Source organism: Staurois parvus, unplaced genomic scaffold (genome assembly GCF_062004578.1).
Source record: "Staurois parvus isolate SC_StPar_1 unplaced genomic scaffold, SC_StPar_1.0 ptg000634l, whole genome shotgun sequence".
Taxonomy (NCBI): Eukaryota; Metazoa; Chordata; class Amphibia; order Anura; family Ranidae; genus Staurois; species Staurois parvus.
Window position 1 is genome coordinate 10,898,181 of NW_028318430.1, and position 21,141 is coordinate 10,919,321.

The 21,141-nt window shown below is 40.6% G+C and overlaps 1 long non-coding RNA gene across 1 annotated transcript in view; it reads right to left on the bottom strand.

The window, feature by feature from the left end:
- Nucleotides 1-14,524, bottom strand: part of LOC149449269 (uncharacterized) — a 68,766-nt gene extending 54,242 nt beyond the window's left edge. The window contains exon 1 of the long non-coding RNA XR_016315435.1: nucleotides 14,229-14,524. This is a non-coding gene — a long non-coding RNA (uncharacterized LOC149449269). The remainder of the gene's footprint in view (nucleotides 1-14,228) is intronic.
- Between the last annotated feature and the right edge of the window lie 6,617 nt (nucleotides 14,525-21,141).

Genomic DNA, 21,141 nt, shown 5'->3' on the forward strand with positions numbered 1-21,141 from the left:
GGGTTCCTCCTGGTGCACATTAATGTCTGGCCTCATGTGGTGACACTATGCAGGCAGTTCCTGGAGGATGAAGGAATTGATACCATCGAATGGCCCCCACACTCGCCTGACCTACATCCAATAGAACACCTCTAGGATATCATGTTTTGGTCCATCCGACACCACCAGGTTGCACCTCAGACTGTCCAGTAGCTCAGTAATGCCCTGGTCCAGATCTGGAAGGAAATACCCCAGGACACTATGGGTTTATTTACTAAAGCTGGAGAGTCCAAAATCAGACTCCCTTCTGCATAGAAACCAATCAGCTTCCAGGTTTTATTGCCAAAGCTTCATTGAACAAGCTGAGGTTAGAAGCTGATTGGTTTCTATGCAGAAGGGAGTCTGATTGTGGACACTCCAGCTTTAGTAAATAAACCCCTATCCGTCGTCTCATTAGGAGCATGGCCAGACATTTTCAGGCATACATGCAAGCATGTGGGGGGCCATAAAAGCTACTGAGTACCATTTTGAGTTGTTGCAATGAAATTTCAGCAAAATGGGCTAGCCTGCTGCATAATTTTTCACTTTCATTTTCGGGGTGTCTTTGAATTCAGTCCTCTGTAGGTTGATCATTTTCATTTCCATCAAGTGATGCGGCATCCTTATGTTCCTAACACATTACCCAGTCCATAACAGTATACCGTATTTGCCGGCGTATAAGACGACTGGGCGTATAAGACGACCCCCCTACTTTTCCTGCTAAAATTTAGTGTTTGAGCTATACTCGCCGTATAAGACTACCCCTCTTCCAATGCACACCAGTGGCAGGAATAGTGCCCCATCATTGGTATCAGTGGCAGGAATAGTGCCCCATCATTGGTATCAGTGGCAGGAATAGTGCCCCATCATTGGTATCAGTGGCAGGAATAGTGCCCCATCATTGGTATCAGTGGCAGGAATAGTGCCCCATCATTGGTATCAGTGGGAGGAATAGTGCCCCATCATTGGTATCAGTGGCAGGAATAGTGCCCCATCATTGGTATCAGTGGCAGGAATAGTGCCCCATCATTGGCATTAGTGGCAGGAATAGTGCCCCATCATTAGTATCAGTGGGAGGAATAGTGCCCCATCATTGGTGTCAGTGGGAGGAATAGTGCCCCATCATTAGTATCAGTGGGGGGAATAGTGCCCCATCATTGGTATCAGTGGCAGGAATAGTGCCCCATCATTAGTATCAGTGGGGGGAATAGTGCCCCATCATTGGTATCAGTGGGGGGAATAGTGCCCCATCATTGGTGTCAGTGGGAGGAATGGTGTCCCAACATTGGTGTCAGTGGGAGGAATGGTGTCCCATCATTGGTGTCAGTGGGGGGTGGAATAGTGCCCCATCATTGGTGTCAGTGGGGGGGGGGAATAGTGCCCCATCGTTGATGTCAGTGGGGGGGAGGAATAGTGCCCCATCGTTGGTGTCAGTGGGAGGAATAGTGCCCCATCATTGGTATCAGTGACACCAATGATGGGGCACTATTCCTCCCACTGACACTTGCTGACCCTGTTCTCGTATGGTGCTGCTGCAGCCAGCATATGTGGTTGCAGCAGCACATCTACACTGACCACTTACCTGCTGGTCCTGCACTCGATTTTCGCGGGGCCGCTCGGCTCCACCCCCTCGCCGGTGATTGGCCGCCTGTGTGCCTTTCCTGAGCTACAGTTCTGGCGGCCAATCACTGGTGAGGAGGCGGAGCCGAGCAGCCGCAGGAACATCCAGTGGCCGAACTGAAGGCACAGCCGCGCTTCCTGGACCGGATCGTCGTGGGACCAGAACCAGGTAAGAAACAGCCGCTGCCCACCCCTGTACTTAGTGTCCCTTCCATTGGGGGGAAGGGGGGGCGGCGGCGGCAACGCGCCGCCCCCCTAAAAAGTGTCAGTATGCCGTATACCGGCGTATAAGACGACCCCCGACTTTTGAGAAGATTTTCAAGGGGTAAAAAGTCGTCTTATACGCCGGCAAATACGGTAGATATCCAGCATTAAATTTTTCCCCATTGAGATCTGATGTGTTTCAAAGTGCTCTTTTTAAATTTTTTGAGCAGTATATATACAGTGGGGATCGAAAGTTTGGGCACCCCAGCTAAAAAATTGTATTAATGTGCATAAAGAAGCCAAGGAAAGATGGAAAAATCTTCAAAAGGCATCAAATTACAGATTAGACATTCTTATAATATGTCAACAAAAGTTAGATTTTATTTCCATCATTTACACTTTCAAAATAACAGAAAACAAAAAAATGGCGTCTGCAAAAGTTTGGGCACCCTGCAGAATTTATAGCATGCACTGCCCCCTTTGCCAAGCTGGGACCTGCCAGTGTCATGGATTGTTCTCAATCATCGTCTGGGAAGACCGGGTGATGTCATTCTCAAAGGTTTTAAATGCCCAGACTCCTCTGACCTTGCCCCAACAATCAGCACCATGGGTTCTTCTAAGCAGTTGTCTAGAAAACTGAAACTGAAAATAGTTGACGCTCACAAAGCTGGAGAAGGCTATAAGAAGATAGCAAAGCGTTTTCAGATGTCAATATCCTCTGTTCGGAATGTAATTAAGAAATGGCAGTCATCAGGAACAGTGGAAGTTAACCTCCTTGGCGGTATAATTCCTTCTGATTTTTTGTGCTGAAAGCGGTACCATTTTTTCGCATGGAAATAGTTTTTTATTGTAGGCTGTAATTTTTAGGAAAATTTCCCCACAAATCATTATCACTCAATTCTGTAAGTGGTTCTGATTTACTATCGCTGTTCTCTAGCCGGTCTAAAACCGCTTTTGACGTAAAGGGACGCTTTTTGGACGCCATGGACTTGTCTAAGTTTCCAGGCAGAAAGAACAGACAAAATGCAGGCAGGGCACAGGGCAAAGCACTAGGGACAATATGTATGTGAAATGGGATGAAACAGCAATGTTTTACTATTTAAAATTGAAAAAAAAAAATGACATTTTTTAAATTTTTTAAATTTCCCGCCGCCTTGTCCTTCGTGGGAACGAAGGACAAGGTAAGTGCTGCAGGGACCCCCAGAGAACGCTGCATGGTAAGCCCGAGTGTAGCTCGGGGTTACCGCTTGTGGTATAGAAATTCTACCCCGAGCTACACTCGGGAAAACCGCCAGGGAGGTTAAAGCAAGATCTAGAAGACCAAGAAAAATATCAGACAGAACAGCTGGCGGGATTGTGAGAAAAACAATTCAAAACCCACGTTTGACTGCACGATCCCGCTAGAAAGATCTGGCAGACACTGGAGTTGTGGTACACTATTCCACTATAAAGAGATACTTGTACAAATATGGTCTTCATGGAAGAGTCATCAGAAGAAAACCTCTTCTACGTCCTCACCACAAAAATCATTGTTTGAACTTTGCAAATGAACATATAGACAAGCCTGATGCATTTTGGAAACAAGTTCTGTGGACCGATGAGGTTAAAATTGAACTTTTTGGCCGGAATGAGCAAAGGTACGTTTGGAGAAGAAGGGGCACAGAATTTAATGAAAAGAACCTCTGTCCAACTGTTAAGCATGGGGTTGGATCAATCATGCTTTGGGGTTGTGTTGCAGCCAAAGGCACAGGGAACATCTCACGAGTAGAAGGAAAAATGGATTCAATAAAATTTCAGCAAATTTGGATGGTAACTTGATGCCATCTGTGAAAAAGCTGAAGTTAAAGAGAGGATGGCTTCTACAATTGGATAATGATGCTAAACACACCTCGAAATCCACGGGGGATTACATCAAGAGGCGTAAACTGAAGGTTCTCCTGACCTCAACATAATTGAAAATCTATGGATAGACCTTAAAAGAGCAGTGCGTGACAGACAGCCCAGAAATCTCAAAGAACTGAAAGACTTTTGTAAGGAAGAATGGGCAAAGATACCTCAAACAAGAATTGAAAGACTTGGCTGGCTACAAAAAGCGTTTACAAGCTGTGATTCTTGCCAAAGGGGGCAGTACAAGATATTAACTCTGCAGGGTGCCCAAACTTTTGCAGACGCCATTTTTTTGTTTTCTGTTATTTTGAAAGTGTAAATGATGGGAATAAAATCTAACTTTTGTTGACATATTATAAGAATGTCTAATCTGTAATTTGATGCCTTTTGGAGATTTTTCCATCTTTCCTTGGCTTCTTTATGCACATTAATACAAATTTTTAGCTAGGGTACCCAAACTTTCGATCCCCACTGTACACTCACTGGCCACTTTATTAAGTGCATCTTGCTATTGCCAAGAAAATATCCCCTACACCAGGGGTGGGCAACTGTGGCCCTCCAGCTGTTGGTGAACTACAAGTCCCATCATGCCTCTGCCTTTGGGAGTCATGCTTGTAACTGTCAGTTTTGCAATGTCTCATGGGATTTGTAGTTCTACAACAGCTGGAGGGCCACAGTTGCCCATCCCTGCCCTACATCATTACACCACCACCACCGCTGATATCAGGCAGGAAGGATCCATGCTTTCATGTTGTTTATGTCAAATTCTGACCCTACCATCTGAATATTGCACCAACCAGTCTGTCCATTCTCCTCTGACCTCTGACATCAACAAGGCATTTTTGTCCACACAACTGCCGCTCACTGGATATTATCTCTTTTTTGGGCCATTCTCTGTAAACCCTAGAGATGGTTTTGCTTGAAAATCCCAGTAGATCAGCAGTTTTTGAAATACTCAGACCAGCCCGTCTGCACCAACAACCATGCCATGTTCAAAGTCACTTAAATCCTATTTCTTCCTCATTCTGATGCTCGGTTTGGACTTCAGCAAGTTGTCATGAGATTGGCTGATTAGCGATTTGTGTTACCAAGCAATTGAACAGGTGTACCTAATAAAGTGGAGTGTATATATATATATATATATATATATATATATATACTATTTTGGAAAGCAACAAAAAGATTCCTGAAATTACCAATACTGTTGTCTTTTGATGCACAAATATAATCGTTTATAAGGTATATTTCTAGAAGGGGTATCTCTCTCTCTCTCTCTCTCTCTCTCTCTCTCTCTCTCTCTATATATATATATATATATACACATGTGTATGTGCCTGACTACTTTGTATATGCCCAAAGTTTAATGACAAGTAAATGCTCAGGAGACAGTGACACGCAGCAGTTAAGTCTTGGCAGCACCTCAGCCCCCTGGTATATTGGGCAGCTTGCCAGATCCTTTCTCAGGATCCCTTTACTGGCACAGTATGGGGACACAAGGGGGACATCAGTGCTTCCTCCAACCTCTTGCCTTTAGTGTGTGTTTACTGATAAATTCAAGAGACGCTTCTCTCCGGGAATATAACGATTAATACAGCCGCAGGTTTCTAGATAAGTGATTGTGATGGAGATTGTTGGCGAGAAAATAGACAATTATCCGCTGTTAGTTTTACATAAAGATCGCATTAACTTGAATTAGTTATCAGACAAAAGAACATCAGAGGGCTGCACCTTACTGCCAAGGCTGCAACTAGCAGGCAACTGACAAATACATTCACATGATGCAATATTAATAATACTTCGATACGTACAATCATGTGCACCTAAAAAGATTCAGGCACTGTGAATGAATGTCCTATAGGTATTACTATATAATATGCATGTAAATTTGGTGGTGAAAGTCAAGTTACTTTTTATTATAACAACTTTCTATTTTGAAATGGACCTCAAAGTTGTATAAAATATCTTGCTGAGATAGATGAATAAAGAGTTATAGAAGCGATCAAATCATGGGTGTTACCATGCCAGGGTTCAAATTATTATTATAACAGGTTATTTTAAAGTGCCAGCAATTTACACAGTGCTTTACATACTGTACATTCACATCAAATTTAGAGATACATTGATATCAGCAACAGTTAGCAAAAATTTGTTGCACATATTATACAACCTGTTAAAGTATATCATGTACAGCATTCCAACAATAATGATACCTGTATATCCTCTGTTTCTCTCTATATACAGTATATATATAAATTTCACCTTCCTCATCAGCAAATATCCACAATCATCCTAACTGCAGCTCACCAGTGAAAATACTATCTTCCCCCAGTCTTGCTCCCCTTCATACTGTGTATGCGCACTGAGGGCAGTATTCATTCTTATAGGTAAGCTTTACTTACTTTACATACTTACATACTTTACTTATGACAGCCTCCATGGGGTTCTTGGAGTACAGCTCTATATGGGGAATGATTTATATAATTCTGAGGACAGAGAAAGATGTATATTCTGCTGGGGTTCAAACGAAATGTATATGCAGCTAGGGGGCCTATATATTGCTGCTTTTTCACTCTGTAGCAGTGGAGAATCAAATGATAATAAGAGGCATCCTTTGTCTTTGCTAATAGACAGTAGAAGGAATTGGCACCCAAGCTTCGTTTTTTTGAATGGCAAAAGAAGGAACCGAGAGAAGGGTAAGTATTTCATTCTATCTACACTTTCTACACTATCTATACCATCAAGATTGTTAACATAGGTTTATAGTTGTATCAAAGTAAAAGTTCAGTTTATATGCATTTTAGGTGCATTTTAGGTATGTTACTATTGAAATCTATATAACATGCATTTTCATGACAGCAGATCAAAGTTACAGCAATTTTCTTAATTCCACCTCACAGATGTGACTAGGACCTAAGGATTTAAGGATTCAGTCCTAAGAATTTAAGGAATGTTTCACAGTTATTGTGAGCTTTATCTCCTGAAATGATGTCTTTGGTTTGTTGTTAACATGTGACCAGTCTCTGTTCCTGAAGTGCTGGTCTTTGCCTATATGTTCAGTGAAAACTGTAGTCTTGCTCGTATACTCTTTTTGAACAGCAAGGCTTTTTCCTAAGGAGTCTCTAATGCAATCTCTTTCTGATTGTAGATATATGCACTTTGACCCCAATTGTTGCAACAGTTATTTGAACACCACACAATTAAATGTTGGGGTTCTTGGAGACTTCTTTTAGGGTCAGCTCTTGGGCTGCTTTTTCGGAGATGGCCAGTCCTGGACAAATTAAGCCATTTGAGATCTATGCCACTTGTAGATGTTTTTCCTTAGTAGAGAATGATTGATTTCAAAACATATGGTGATCGTTTTAAAACCCATACTAGACTCATGGGCATCCACAGCTTTCTTTCTGAGGGTGTTATTGAGCTCTTTTGATCTTGGCATGATGACATAACACATATCAATAGCAAAGAGAACACCAGACCCTGGATATTAGAGGTTTAAATAAGACAGGTTCCACCTGCATACTCCCTATGGAGGTTCTAATCATTGGCACCTATTTGGGAACACCTGATTTCATGGATTTGAAGTGGCAGCAAATGTAATTTAAGATATTACTAAACCCAGGACCCTGCATTCACTATATCTTGTTTCCCACAGTACACACTACATAGAAATGCACTTATTGTAGTAAATAAAAACTGCTAAATACCTTTTCTCAGCAATAGCATATAGCAGTCTTGTGACTTCTATCAGTGTTCGGCCGAGCACTGGTTAATCTTGAAAGAGGAGCTTTCATTCTCCTCTGACTGTCAAATGAGGCTGCATGGCCCCTAACCCTCTGGATGCACAGTGCTGACTGGCCCTGTGCCAATCACATGCACTCTTCCAACGAAAACAAAAAGCTGTCTAGCAATACGCACTAAACTGAGCATGTGCAGAGTGACTCCAAGAGCTCTGTACTATCAGTAGATGGACTAGGGACAGTAGAAGAAGGGGAGGATCAGAGAAGACAGGGTCAAACGGCCTTTTTGCACAATGCAGAGGATTAGCCCCTTAGGTTCCACCGTGAGTATAACAAGCATGCTTTAGTACATATACAAACTGATTTTACTGTTGTGGGTTTAGTAACACATTAAATCATGAAAAACATGAAAATGTAATTTATCCAAGTGTATCACACTTACCTGTAGGCACTATTTGAATCAAAATCTAATGTACGTCTGTTCAGATATGTTGAAAAAGTCAACAATTTTCATTAAATGACTACTGTTTTTACATGACTGTAACTACTGCATATATATATATATATATATACTGTACATATATGTATATATATATGTACATATACTGTATATATACACTATATACTAGTATTGGGACACCCCTCCAAATCATTGGATTCAGGTGTTCCAATCACCTCCATGACCACAGGTGTAGAAAATCAAGCACCTAGGCATACAGACTGCTTCTTCAAACATTTGTGAAAGAATGGGTTGCTCTCAGGAGCTCAGTGAAATCAAGCGTGGTACCATGACAAGTTGCCACCTGTGCAATAAGTCCATCCATGAAATTTCTTTGCTACTAAATATTCCATGGTCAACTGTTTGTGGTATTATAACAAAGTGGATGCCATTGGGAACAACAGCAACTCAGCCACAAAGTGGTAGGCCACATAAAATGACACAGCGAGGTCAGCGCATGCTGAAGCACACAGTGCGCAGAAGTCGCCAACTGTCTGCAGAGTCAATAGATAAAGACCTCCAAACTTCATGTGGCATTCATATTAACACAACAACAGTGCGTAAAGAGCTTTATAGAATGGTTTTCCATGGCCGAGCAGCTGCATCCAAGCCTTAAGTCACCAAGTGCAATGCAGTGGTGTAAAGCACGTCACCGCTTGTTCTCTGGAGTGATGAATCATGCTTCACTGTCTGGCAATTTAATGGATGTGTCTGGGTTTGGCGGTTGGCAGGAGAGCGACACTTGCCTGACTGCATTTGGCCAAGTGTAAAGTTTGGTGGAGGGTGAATTATGGTGTGGGGTTGTTTTTCAGGGGTTGGACTTGGCTCCTTAGTTCCAGTGAAGGGAACTCTTAAAGTGGAGTTCCACTCACTCTGTAAAAAAATAGAAGTCAGCAGCTACAAAAACTGTAGCTGCTGACTTTTAAAAAACAGCCACTCGCCTGTCCCACAATCCCACGTTGCCCCCGCCGCAGCTCATTTCAGCAGCTGTCCTGTATTCCAGGTGCCGGCATCTTCAGTGTGGGCACCCAGCTGTGACAGCTTGCGGCTTCACAGTCAGGTGCCCACTGCACATGCGCGAGTAGTGCTGCGTGCTTCCTTAATGGCCCCATCATCTTCTGGGACCTGTCACGTGTCCCACAAGACTTCGGGGAGGGAGGGTAGTAGGAGGACAACTTCTGCTTCCGATCGCCTAGGCGGAAGTGGGTCCTGCTACCTGTCAAATTTGGGTACCCCTTTCCCCTCCACTCCCCAAAGGTGCCAATCTTTAATGGGGAGTGGGGGACGAATCTTTAAAGTGGAACTTCCCATTTTGGGTGGAACTCCACTTTAAGGCATCAGCAGACCAAGACAGTTTGGACAATTTCATGCTCCTACCTTTGTGGGAACAGTTGGGGGTGGCCCTTTCCTGTTCCAACATGACTGCACACCAGTGCACAAAGCAAAGTCCATAAAGACATGGATGAGAGAGTTTGGGGTGGAGGAACTTGACTGGCCTTCAAAGAGTCCTAACCTCAACCTGACAGAACACCTTTGGGATGAATTAGAGCGGAGACTGTGAGCCAGACCTTCTCATCCGACATCAGTGCCTGACCTCACAAATGTGTTTCTGGAAGAATGGTCAAACATTCCCATAGACACACTCCTAAACCTTGTGGACAGCCTTCCCAGAAGAGTTGAAGCTGTTATAGCTGCAATGGGTGGGCAAACGCAATATTGAACCCTATGGACTAAGACTGGGATGCCATTAAAGCTCATGTGTAAAGGCAGGCATCCCAATATATATATATATATATATATATATATATATATATATATATATACAACAGGGCTCAGAATTTCAAGTCCTGAGCTACTAATAAGGCCCTAAGAGTTGCCACACCTAAACCCTACCCTGCCCCACTCCACCCCTAATTTAGCCCCTAAACACGTAAATTATCTCTGCCCCATCACACCCCCCCTGGCCCTCACAGCCATGTTCTCTACCCCCTTCACACTACCCTTTTTTTTAGGGCTGTGCACAGTATACAGTATACACTTGATCTCATATTTACAAGATGTGTTCATGGGGAGCCAACAGTCTCCATCCCAAGTAAAAACATTTAGTCAAACTACAGGTCCTCTGATCATCATAATTTGAGGGTCGTAATTCAAAGTATATGTGATTATACATTCAGAATACTGTATATAGGTGGGAATGCTGCCTATTGTGAATCTTTCTTTTTTGTAAAAAAAATTTTTTGGATAAGTATAACTGCTTTTTACTCCTATGCATTACTGCAACACATGACAATGCACCATGCACTTGTTAGTGTGCTGTGGTGCCATTGATGCACCACTTCTGGAAAAATGGTGCAGGTGTGCTTTCTAGTCTGTTGTGGTGCATTGGCAGCCTATTAAAATGAATAGGCTATCATAGCATAACAGGTAGTAACCACTTCCCTTCCAGAGGATGTACGCCCTTTCCTAAGCAGGCCATTTTTTGCAATACGGCGCTGCGTTACTTTAACTGACAATTGCTTGTTCATGCAACACTGTACATAAATTAAATTGATGTCATTTTTTCCCACAAATAGAGCTTTCTTTTGGTGGTATTTCATCATCTCTGCATTTTTGTATTTTTTCGCTATAAACAAAAAAAGGTCCGACAATTTTGGAAAAAAAAAACAATATTTTTGACTTTTTGCTATCAAACATATTCAATAAAAAATTTTAAAAATCAGATTTCTTCATAAATTTAGGCTAAAATGTATTCTGCTACATGTCTTTGCTAAAATAAATCCCAATACATGTAAATTAATTGGTTTACATGAAAGTTATAACATCTACAAATATATACTGGATTTTATTTTTTTTATGGCAGCGATCAGAAATTTATAGCAGGACTGTGTTGGGCATTCTGACACTGGGTAGAAACTGACTAACTGCCACTGACATCCCCAGTGACCCTAATACAGTGATCAATGCTAATAAAAGAAATGACTCTGTACTAATGACACTGGTCAGGAAGGGGTTAGTTAACATGTGGGGCGATCAAAGGGTTAACTGTGTGATGTGTGTTTTACTGTGTGCACTGTGTTGTGTTTTACTAGGGAGACGTGCTGTGCAGAGAGATACAAAACAGCATGTCCATGATGACTGGAGAGAGACCTGTGTTGTTTAATTACAGGTCTCTCCCCTGTCGGTTTTGCTATGATTGGCAAGTCTGGCTGGGACCCAATGATTGACATCTCTAGCTGCCAAAATCAATACACACCCCACAACCCAGAAATGCAAAACACGTATATATATATATATATATATATATATATATATACGTGATTTTGCACAGCCCTGCCACCTTGTAGCAGTACTTCTGCTATAAGGTGGAGGGCAAGTGCATACATACAGGAAATGTGTGAATGAAGCCATAAAGCAAAATTTGTTATTGGTGATTTAGGGTCAGAAGTATGACTGAACAGATTATTGTTAATCATCAAATTGCATATATTAGTATTTATAAATGTATTTAGTATTACAGTCATTCTATAAATCACAGGCTGCAAGGTAAAACTCCTCTTTCAAAAAGGAGGCTTAATTCACAAAACTTTTTAATCTGTTATTTTCTGGATTTATATCTCATAAATTCACAAACTGCTTAACATTTATTATTTAGCCTGTTCTAGAAAAAGATGTATTTTACTACTACTTGCTTTATAATAACATTATGTTAATGGCTGTTATGAGAAAGTCAATCAATCAATGTAAAAGACAATTCACAAAACAATTGCTGCCTAGTGAAATAATTGCCCGGGCAGCACAGTGACTTAGTTGCTAGCAGCTCTTGCATGTTCTCCCTCCCTTGTGTCTTCAATTTCCTCCCATACTGCAAAGCCACGCAGTTAAGTTAAATGGCTCATGTCTAAATTAGTCCTAGTATGTGCATGTGTGTATGTGTGTATGTATGTATGTATGTATGTATGTATGAGGGGTAGGGACCTTAGTTTGAAATGCCTGTAATAAATTATTAATACCCAAATTATAACTACTTAAAAAAAAAATAGCTTTAGGTGTGTGATAACTGTTAGTTTGATCGATAAAATAACTTTGTGAGATAAAAACTATTTTTAAATGAATATATTACTTTCAACAGTCTGAAGAGTTCATGCAATGAAATGATCTTGTGATAATAAAAGTTAAAACCATCTTAGGAAATTGAGCCTAGGGCCTCTTGCCTTCCTAGGTACCAGGAAAGTTAGACACAAGCTTCCAAATTCCATTACTTAGAAATCTAATAGTGGGTTCAAAATTCTGGTTGACCTGTGTTAAATGCCCTTTTTTATTCATTTATATAAATGTCTTTGCCTACATTGGTAAATACTGTATGTAATGTGATCATTGCACCAAGTATAAATACTTCATTTCATCAGAGTATTGTGCCCAAATTTCAGCCTTGATTAGGACTCGCCATGGTTACACACACACGCATGTTCACAAACACATATTTTAATTAATTATAAATATGACTCTTGTCCCACAAAAACATATTTACACCAAACTGTGAGTCATTAACAGGTAACTGTTGCTTGTGTCTATTCCTAAGCATAAAAGAAAATATTGCAGTGATACGGCATAATGAAGCCATTTTGAGATGCTATTAAACAAAATAATGTTTGTTTTTTGCCTGAGTATGACTGATTAAAACAGTAAGCAGCTCACAGTATGTCATCTCCCAAGGTAAACACGGAGGCATTGGATTGTCTTTGTGAGATGCTCTATTAATTATGCTCATTTTAGCAGCAGATCTGGGAGGATCTCACAATCTGCTAAAACTATTAACATTGCATATAATTTACATATGATTAAGATACTTGCTGTCATTACTATGCAAAGCAGGCACGTGCAAGTTTGGGGACCGATGTGCAGTATACTTCATGGAAAAATAGAGGGATAGATAGATAGATAGATAGATAGATAGATAGATAGATAGATAGATAGATAATTTGTGTTAGCTACAGGATTTCATCTGTATGAGTGTTTCCACTAATTAACTATTATAAAATAAATAAATCAAAAAATAAAATACAGTTAAAGGATGACCTGGGTTAAATGTGGCAGATGCAAAAAGGAAATATAGCAAGGAGTATTTCATTATTATCCAGTAACAGATAATTGCAGGCAAAAGAATTTTAATTGCATTGTAAGACAGAACAGTGAAATGGTGTATACAATGTAACAGGAAAAAACAAGAAAGAATTTCTATTTAACTTCAGGAGATGGAAAGCTTAATTTATACACAATTACAGCACAATGAAATACATCTTTTAGTAATTAACTTGTGTAAATTTCTCTTTCTTTCTTTCTTTCTTTCTTTCTTTCTTTCTTTCTTTCTTTCTTACACAACAGGTCATACCTGTTTGAACTAATCACTGTTACCTCCTTTCTAATTTAGATTAGATTAAAGAGCCATCACGTGCAAGAAGAAAAAATATAATCATTCGTATTCCAAACCTGATATTAAGTGTATCAACTTTATTCAGTAGGAAAACTGTAAGGAGTTAAAGGGCAGACAGAGGTAACCCCCCACCACCACCCCACTGCCCATGCTCCTCTATTCATCACCAAGGAGAAGAGAAGGACTGTAGGGAGCAACAATGACTGGACAGCAGAACAAAGCACATTACCAGTTAATGACAAACCCAACTTATACCAGTGTGTCCTCTCCTGAAAACAGAGCACAGAGGCAAAGTGGAAGTCAGCACTTAATTACATTCACATCGTCCACATGGGCTGGTAAATTGGCCTATAAACTTTATGACAAGGGGTAAACTATAAGGTCACAGGATTTAATGACATGATCAGTAAATAATATTGTAATGGATGGTGATCAAATATGCTATATACTGCAGAGATATAACATTGCAGTCAAGTATTGTAAACTAAATTTAGAACCTTGCCTGATATATAATTAGAGATTTATATATATATTTTAATTTAATTTGTGTTTTAAATACTTTACAAGGTAAATGAATATTTTAAACTACTACTGACACTTTTTAATTGTATTTTATATCAGGAAACATGACCAGCTCAGAGTACAGAGATGTGGTAGATGTTTGATTACTCACTATTACACCTTTAAATAATAAACTAAGTTATACAGATTAGTTGGGGGACAATACTTGGGTGCAATGAATGTAGTCTGTACCCCCCTCCTCCCAAAGTACAAGATGCACTTGGTTGAGGTAACTGATGGAGCTCCCAATGAGAGACTGGATACTTACAAGCTGGTCCTTACTGAATGGAATGGATAATGACCTCAAGTTCCCAAGGTTTGTTGCTGCCTGGTGAGCAGAAGCCTGGATTTGTGTGGTCCAAGCTTTTCCCAGCTTGTCTCATTCTGTCACTGGGATCACGGGCTCCCTCGGCTCGTTTGCACCTGCGTCGCTTTTGGCTCCTTCAGGAATTCGCTGAAGCTTGTAATCAGCTTTGTGAGGCTATTGAGTGCACGGCTGAGTGAAACTTGCAAAGCTCACACAGAACTGGCCCTGTGAATAGGAGTCAGCATGGGGCTGCTCTCCAAGCCTCTGGCCTGCCAAATTCCAGCAGAGACTCTTACAATCACTCCACACAAGCTGCATTGCTTCCCCACACTAAGAAAAGTTAGAAAAGAAAAGCTAAAATACCAGCCCCTGAGGTTAGCAGTTGGTTCCCATATTAATGATCAACCTGCATTGCTGATGCAAAGGCTGGAGCTGTTAACTCAGTGTGGACATCAGTCATGCTAAAGTGCATAGTTTTACAATATGGAGGAAAGGGTTAATGGTACAGATTATTGCTTTCACAAGTATATAGAGACTGCAAAACCCCATTTTATCTTTTGGTTAAGATACATTTTGCTGTGTATGTTTTGATATTGTGAGGACTAACAAATAGTTCACATGTAGATGACACGATAAAATGTCTTGGACTCAGCAGTATGGAAATAAAGGGGTCCATTTGACATTAGATGATAGTCTTCCAATGTGGCCTATTTAGTGTTTTTTTGCACAGGGCACGACATCTCACAATGTTTGTTTTTGGGGTTATAAAATGTTACCAGTCTGCATGTGGCTCTCCTTCTTTGCTCCATTGTCCAAACCTGGGGTGACCATATGACTAGATGTACTCTGTTAAACAGAAGACTGGCCCAATAGACATTTTGATACATTGCAATTGTGCAACTATGTCTAATTGATCTTTATAGTCTATGGCAAGGGCTGGTGATATGCAGGTAGCTCTCTTCAATAAAAAAAATTCTGATCTGTCCATGTCAAAATGAGTGTTGTGTGACCAAACCTGTAGAAATGCTCCCCCAACTCATGCTATTTTGATTTCTATGGGAAAGGGGGGTATTGCTTTAAGTCCAGTCATACAACTAAATTTACAGTTCAAATACACATAAGTAAACTGCTTTATCTACAAATGGCTTTTATGTTCTCTCCATAAACTCTTATTATTATTGGGCGGCACAGTGGCTTAGTGGTTAGCACTTCCACCTGGCAGTACTAGGGTTGTTGGTTTGAATCCCAACCACAGCACCACCTGCCTGGAGTTTGCATGTTCTCTCTGTGCCTGTGTGGGTTTCCTCCGGGTACTCTGGTTTCCTCCTACACACCAAAGACATGCTGGTAGGTTAATTGGATCCTGTCTAAATTGTCCCTAGTATTTGTATGGATGAATGTAAATTAGAGACCTTAGACTGTACACCCCTTGAGGGTTAGGGACTGATGTGAATGTACAATATATATGTAAAAGTGCTGCGTAAATTGACGGCACTATATAAGTACCTGAAATAAATAAATAATTATTTGCTTACTCAGGGAGGTCTTCTAACTGCCGATTGAACTTAACATTATCAGACTTTCTCTATGCTTTTTTTTAACCTAAACACCTCCACCTCCATCTCCCAGTGCCTGACAGCATGTAAGCTCAGCAGTACTTGCATTGCAATTGAGCAATGAATGGATCAGCATGTGTAACCTGCCATCCTCAGCCTGACACGGCTAGTGGATAGTAGGAAGATAATACAGAATTTAGTCAGTTATACTGCTTTAGCTTACAGGTCAGCTTTATTCAGCTGATGAGATCTTCTAGTATTTTGACACAGATTTTCCTGGCTCCTGAACACTTTTGAGACTCATTTCCTAACCCTTACTAAGATCAATTGTTTTTTTAAGCATATGTGCACACAGATTGGGCAGAATTACACCTGGGTGCATTTACTATATATATAATTAGGGGTTGATTTACTAAAGGCAAAACCACTGTTCACTTTGTAAGTGAAGCTGCACACTGCAAGGAAATTTGCCCCTGAGTTTAGTGAATGTGATGAAGCTTCACTTTGCAAAGAATACCCAATCATGTGCAAGGAAAAAAATATATAGTTTTTTGATTGGATGATGGAAGTCAACAGAGCTTCACCGCATTCACCATTCACTAAGCTCTGGAGTTAATACCCTAGCTGAGTGAAACTGTACTTGTAAAGTAAACAGTCTATTTACCTTTTGTGAATACCCCTTAATCTATACTTTTAGGCTGGCTTCACACTCTTGTGTTGCAATTATATGCATTAAAATGTGCACTTTATCATATGTTACTACAATTAATGTTAATAAATGGTGCTATGTGCATTATGGTTGCATGCATTTAAAATGGTACACTAAAGCTAGCCGTAGACGGATCAAAATTTGTCCGGTTCAGCAGGAGCTGGCTAATTTTCGATGCATCTATGGGCAGACTGGTTGTACTAAAGCTGATTTTTCGATCGACTTTAGAACAACCAGCTCATCAGGTTCTTTCCAAGCATCACTGCTGTCCGCTATAGCCGCCAGCAGTGATCACAAGGAAATCTACCAATGTCAGAATACAATATCACAGCAGGAGGGATTCCCCCATCAACACAGTCAGTGTTGATGGGGAATTGAGCAATTTTCTTTCCTGCAACCCCTAGTTGAAGGAAAGAAAACTGCATAATCTTTGGCCAGCCTTAGACACACATACAGGTACTGCCAACACGTCTGCTCTAAAGTGAATAACAAGACATATAATATGCGTTTTAGTGTGCTTCTTTGCCAAAAACACTGCAGTTGTGGTTTCTCTTGCATTGATCTAACAGGTGCTCCTCAATGCACACACAAGTGAAATGCAGATGCAGTTTGTGTGTTTTACTCATTTACGTAGTGCTTAACACCTAATATTTCTACCACAGTCAAATGCACATAGGCACAATAGGGCTAATTTTGGCAGAAGGTAGCTAACTATTCTACTTATATGTTTTTATTGTGGAAGGACAAATAAGGACAACTGTGTTTATGCAGTTAGTCCTTAGTAGGAGTTGATCTCAGGACATAAGCACTTAGCCTAGAGCCAACCTGAAGATTTTATGTTGCTAAAATTTTAAGTGATTTTTTTTATTCTCTAAGAGTAGCAGTTGATTGCAAAATATATAGTTCTGGAAGTAAAAAGATACACAAGTAGTATGCAGTAGAATTAGCAATCGATTGAACATGATTTCAGCATTGCGCAATCATGTGAGATTAATCCCTACTACATTCTATATGTGTTGTTTCTCCAATAGGGAACCATTGCTCCATGGTCTTTAGGAGTTAACTGCTAGTCCTATAGAGTAAAAGTAATGTTTTTTTGTTGCATATTTGAGCTACTAAAAATCTTCTGTCTAGCTCTAGCCATAGGCACCATTATTAACAACTCTAAATGTAACAAATGCCTCTACTAAGAGAGACAGGTTGGCTGAGGGTGGCTCCAGCGTATATGTTTTCCCCATTCTGGGGGAACCTTGCCCCTGCCCTGTCCACTTTGCTTCAGCACAGTCCCTCCTCCTCTCTTGGTAGCCGGTAAATACAGGACACTGCATGTCTGACTCAGAATTAGGATCAGTTTGGATTTCGTAACACACTGAAACATACAGCATGTCTGATTTTTAATTATTTCCTTTTCTTTTGGGTGAATCAATTATCTTTGGACAAGGCAATTATCTTTCAATTCACACACTTTAAACTTAGCAATTCATATAGCTGAAAAAAAAAAAAAAGCTGTAGTGGTAGTGGAAACTAGGGCATTGTTTGGAGAAGGGCAAATCCTAGATCTATCTGTCTATGGCCCCATCAAAGCAAGTTTTTTTTTTTTGTGAACAGCTTATTCTAAAACTTTGTGTACAGAACAAAACAGGGCAATTATTGGTAGCAGCTGATCAGATCCCAAATTTCTGAATTTATCTGTAAAAATTTAATTCAGACCAGTTGCAGGTAACCTCCCTAGCGGTATGATTATTTCCGATTTTTGGTGCTGAAAGCGGTACCATTTTTTTGCATGGAAATATGTAGTTTTTTATTGTAGGCTGTAATATTTAGGAATAACTCACTGAAATCTGTCTGAACAAGAGTCTATTAAACACCCCGGGTATGATAAAATTTGAAACACAAAATCATAAATTATAATTTAATAAATAATCATAAAAAATAATAATATAATAATATTACATTTAATTCAATAATATAATCAAACCAAAAACACTGAAATTTGAAATATAGCGCCAAGTTCGCACATTGCTGAGCAAAGTCTCAAAATTGTTTTCAGTGTCTGATGACGAATTTCTCCACGAATCATTATCACTCAATTCTGCAAGTGGTTCTGATTTACTATCGCTGTTCTCTAGCTGGTCTAAACCCGCTTTTGACCTAAAGGGACGCTTTTTGGACGCCATGGACTTTTCTAAGTTTCCAGGCAGAAAGAACATTCAAAATGCAGACAGGGGACAGGACAGAGCACTAGGGACAAAATGTATGTGAAATGGGTTGAAACAGCAATGTTTTACTATGTAAAATCGTTTTGAAAAATTTTTTTTTAAATTTTCAAATTTCCCGCCGCCGGCGGCGGCACCCGAACGTCCCGGCGTCACAGGGACCGGAACACAGAAGCCGGATGCCGGCATCAGCTGGAGGAGATGGCCGGGGACGCTGCAGGGGACACATCGCGGGAGCGAAGGACAAGGTAAGTGCTGCAGGAACTCCCTATGCAGCGCCGCATGGTAAGCCCGAGTGTAGCTCGGGGTTACCGCTTTTGGTACTGACATTTTACCCCGAGCTACACTCGGGAATACCGTTAGGGAGGTTAATGTACTTTCCCCTCTAAGATTTGCCTACTAATTAAGCCCTGATGCCTTTAAAGCTGAACTCCAGGATAGGCAAATATTATCTAAGTACAAGAGGCCTGTGTATTCTTACTTGAATCTTGGTGTGCTTTGTGTATTTCTTCCAGATCTATGCAGTAATCCAGTGTGAAAATTTGTCTTTGTGCAGAACTTCCTGTAATAAAAACCAATCACTGCTGCTGTCTCTCCTTGTACAGGATGACAGGTCTTGTATCCGCCCCCTCTTGTTGTTTTCTGCAGGCAGCCAGTAGAGGATGGAGCTGCTAGATTCCTCTCATATCTCTGCTCTCTGCACAGAATATGTACACCGCAGTGATGCTGTCATTGCTACTTTTACAAGGTAGTATCTAGGGTTTTCAAAGGCATTTAGTGCACACAAAGCCAATTTATATCCTTTAAAACTATTGAGAAGTACATATAAATGAAAAAATGTTATGCCTGGTGCTCAGCTTTAAAGTGGTTGTAAAAGTCTTTTTTACCATCACGTATTCTATACGTTCTATAAAAACCTTCTGTGTGCAGCAGCCCCCCCTAAAACTTACCTGAGCCCCATCTTGATACAGCAATGTGCATAAGAGCCTCGGCTCCTCCAGGTCCCCCCGATCTCTCTCTCCTCATTGGCTCCTGCTACTCTCAATCACAACCAGAAAGCCAAAGAGGAGAAAGTGGTGGCAGAGCTGAGCCATGCTCCATGTGTAAATTGACACACAGAGCAGCAGCTCAGAACTGAGCCTGCTTGGGTACCCCCTTAGCAAGCTGCTTGCTATGGGGGCACTAGGCAGGAAAGAGCGGCAAGGAGTGCCAGCGGGAGACCCGAGAAGAGGAGGATTGGGGCTGCCCTGTGCAAAACCACTGCACAGCACAGCTAAGTATGACATTTGTTATTTTTAAACATAAAATTTAAATCTGCCTTTAATATCACTTTAACAAGGCAGCAAGCAGTACAAAACTAAACCATAATGACCTGCTAAACAGTCTGTCATCTTTTTAACTTCTCTGAACTGATGAAAAGTGAAATCTGAATAGTTGCTAGGGGTTACTTCACATGCTTGTTCTTTGTACTGGCTTTTTAAACAAGCCTGGCTATATTGAACATTTACCATCCCAGCTTTTACAGTACATGGATATCATTATTTCCCCTCAAGGGCTTATTACTAATGATCCAGTTAATGCCGTTATTTATGTGCCATCGGTTTATTTGTACTACAGACCTGCCTTGTTTGTAAAGTGATGAATTGTTTACCAATGTCGCAGCACAGGCTGTTAACCAGTAATTCTCTGTATCGACTTATATAAATGCAAATGTTTTCCTCTATGTGGAACTCAAAACACACAAAAGCCTAAGCAGAATGGCAATCTAGATAGTATATTTTTCCATTTGTGTCAATATTGCCTTTTCCAAATATTCTCAGTGACAAGTCGCACGGATCTGCAGTAATTCAGAAATTAGTGAATTTTCATACGTGGTGGGGTGCTGGATTAAGAGGCTGGGAGAGTGTGAAACAAGTCAACGTGTAATTGTATGATAAGGCTCTCACGAGGTATTTATTGGCCAAGTTGCTATTTCTACTCCTTTCTAATCTCGTTTAGCACATTCATTCTGTGCAATCTGTCTCCATAATCTTCTGTGACAGAATGGCAGCCAATAGAAGCATTGCATGTTTGGAGAGCAGAGGAAATATGCAGAGACGTGATAAACCGATGCTAATTATCCATATTTAGGACACCAAGTGCAGAAGATCAAGGTTTACAAATAACAAACCAGAGCCAATGATGATGGCTTCCTAGTGTGGGATATATTGGAGGGGACAAGATAAGGGTTTCACATGCAGAAGAGATTTATTGGTCAAAGGGGTTTACCTCCCACTTTCCCACTTTTATACTGCAGTAAATTTATTTCGGCTAAATTCACCAGAACATCACTCTTTTATTTGGCAACATGCCACGGCTTTCTTTGCCTTTGTGCTCGTTCAATAAAAGTCCTT